Here is a 2,854-nt window from a genome sequence, read left to right as displayed (position 1 = left end):
CATCAGACTGTTAGAGTGCAGAGAGAGAGAGAGAGAGAGAGAGAGAGAGAGAGAGAGAGAGAGAGAGAGAGCGAGCAAAACTTTTCATCCTGTTTGAAATTTTTGTGATTTAGTTTTTTTTTTAAACGTCACTCAGCAGAACACACAACTCTTCCAAAGCCAAGCAATCCTACATGTTTGTTATGAAAAAATGTAGCTCAGTTCAGGGAGATGATTTTCTGTGAATAATAATGCTCTATTACTTTTCTCTTTTTGTTACAGAGAAGAGCTAGAGATTGTCGGGACTATCCAAGAGCATGTAGCTTTTTACCAAGGGTAAACTTGTTATATGTTTGTGTTTTTCCGTCTCCTGTGTTTTGAGCAATATATTCAGAAAGTACCTTTTGATGAGAAGATTAATAATAACTGACGCAGTGGTTTGTTGTTTGATAAATAATTGTGCATCTCTTTCTCTCCTGCTGTTTAGCACCGCAATCTTAAAAGAGAAGCTTGAAACGATCCTACGTCCTGCAGAGAAACTTCAGTGATCAGTGTGATGGAAACCAGAAGTACCACTTGAGCTGTCCATCAAACAAGCTTTGCAGTAACTGCCATGATATAAAATCTATATTACTAATCGTCTGTCTCACAGAACAAATACTTTTTTTTCTATTAATGCAAAATAAAATAAATGAATCAGATATTGACATGTGTGGTTTTCTGTTTGACACACACTCATTTGAGGTTAAAAGAATTTCTGCTTCTTCTAACAAGTGTTTTCTAAGTGGAGACTTAGACCAACAGAGGGAGCTGTCCTGTAGAATACTGAACTACATCCTAAATTTCACACTATACACATGTAAATGACACGTAGGGAACTTTTTTCTATTCCTGTCTGACTTGTTTCGATATCAATAATTAAAACAGTTTGATATCATCTAATTAAAACAAAACATTTTAGTCTTCAGAGATAAATGTTTCTCCATTTTTGGCAAAATGTGACCACAAGATGGAGTCACAGCTTTGATATATTTATCAGCAGTAATACACGTTGTGCTTTGTTATGCATCCTAATAAATTACAGGAGCTTTATTTTATATATTTATATGAAACGAATGTATTTTTATATGTGGTTTTATTTATTGATATGAAATAAAGTGGAGTAAAAAGTACAATATTTCCCTCTGAAATTAAGTAATAAATGGTATAAAGTGAAAACATTAAAGTAGAATGTTAGACCCTCAAAACTGTGAAGTACTTGATGAAGTGTTGATCGTGCATTAATCAGTGTTTCCACTGTGGCAGACAAAAAGCATAAAGCCAGTTTTCCTCACCTCCCGCCCACTCAGCTGATTCACACCAGACGCAGCCTCTGCTGCTCAGAACTAATGTCGACACATAACAAAGTATTTAGTCTGTTGTGCATCGGGTCGACACACAGGACTGAGAGGGGAATGAAACACAGTGAGTGTCAATCAGACAATACGTGCTGCTTCATCTTTCCTGCAGTTTGGTTTCAGCTTCGTTTTAAACTCTGCTTTTGATTCCTGATGCTCCACCAACTCTTCAAATACCTGCTTGTACGAACACTGTGATTTAACATAGAGAACACCGACTGTTTCTTTAATTTATATACTTCGTTTGTTTTACTTTTAATCAGGTGTATTTGAAAATACTTCATAATTCTGATGTACCCAAGTAAAAGTATTTCAAGTGTGACACTGCGTACAAATGCTGCACCTTCACCGAGGACGAGAAACACGTTAAATCCTTGAGTAGATTGTTAGTGATTCTTTGCCCAATAATACAGATGTGATGTCAGGATCCTCTCCAGCAGAATGTGTGTGTGTGTGTGTGTGTGTGTGTGTGTGTGTGTGTGTGTGTGTGTGTGTGTGTGTGTGTGTGTGTGTGTGTGCGTGTGTCAGCAGCAGCTTCTCATCCTGAGAGAAAACCATGATGAAGCTGGTTCCTGATTAACTTCACTGTTTCTCCGCTGGACACATCCCAGAACCATGAGGTCCGTGGTTTGTGAAAACACGGTCACCAGCCGCACTTTGAAATTGGATGCGCGTCTATTTCATGTCGTACGGTACATGTCATGGCCGCAGACAAACGTTTAAAGCTTAATGACACTTACTATGGACGATTAATTTAATTTCCACATGTGACATTAACAAGTATAACGAAACGGAATATTACGGATATGTTTTTTATGAAAATTAAAGGCCATAACTGGCTCATATTAAATATAATTTAAAAAAACATTCACTTTTAGTAAATATATTTCACGTCATTCTTCTTCGTGGTGACTTCCACTGTCTGCATGTCAAGTTTCAGAAGATTTTACCCTAGAATTAAAAAACAAAAAATTTAATATGAGCAAGTTTTGACGCTAATGATAAAGTACTCAACTTTGCCTTTAATCTTCTGAAACTTGACATGTGGTGAAATATCTGTGTCACTTTTCAAGGATTTGAACAAAATAATATTTAATGTGAGTAAGTTTTGAGCGCCATGATGAAAAAATTGCCAAATTTGTCTTTGTTCTACAATAAAATCTTCTGAAACTTGACATGCAGACATTGGGGGTCACCATGAACAAGACAGAGATGACATGTCTATGTCCCGGCCTCGCCAGGCCCCAGTAGGAAATAGTGTTTTTGACCTTTTCAATTTAAAACAACAGCTTCACAATTAGTTTGATGGTTCAATGACTTGGAACAGGGAGAATGCTGCTGCATCAACAGCATCAGGCAACTATCCTACTATGATTAATTTATAGCTGCAGAGGGTGCTGTTGCTTCGTAAGAGTTGTATGCTCTTTCTCTAACATGATCTTTCCTCTGGTTGTTCACCTTTTCATGAAATGAAAATG

General features: G+C 37.0%; 2 long non-coding RNA genes across 2 annotated transcripts in view; both read left to right on the top strand.

The window, feature by feature from the left end:
• The first annotated feature begins 25 nt into the window (after positions 1 to 25).
• LOC118117390 lies at positions 26 to 680 on the top strand. Its single transcript, XR_007034697.1, has 2 exons — positions 26 to 315; positions 467 to 680. It is a non-coding gene; the product is annotated as an uncharacterized LOC118117390 (long non-coding RNA).
• Positions 681 to 1,052: 372 nt separating this feature from the next.
• Positions 1,053 to 2,854, top strand: part of LOC118117595 — a 2,307-nt gene continuing 505 nt past the window's right edge. The window contains exons 1-2 of the long non-coding RNA XR_007034698.1: positions 1,053 to 1,443; positions 1,905 to 1,996. This is a non-coding gene — a long non-coding RNA (uncharacterized LOC118117595). The remainder of the gene's footprint in view (positions 1,444 to 1,904; positions 1,997 to 2,854) is intronic.

The sequence above is a fragment of the Hippoglossus stenolepis genome, chromosome 11, assembly GCF_022539355.2.
Source record: "Hippoglossus stenolepis isolate QCI-W04-F060 chromosome 11, HSTE1.2, whole genome shotgun sequence".
NCBI classification, from domain to species: domain Eukaryota; kingdom Metazoa; phylum Chordata; class Actinopteri; order Pleuronectiformes; family Pleuronectidae; genus Hippoglossus; species Hippoglossus stenolepis.
Note: the sequence above shows the minus strand (reverse complement) of the source record. Positions and strands in the feature narration are given on the sequence as shown.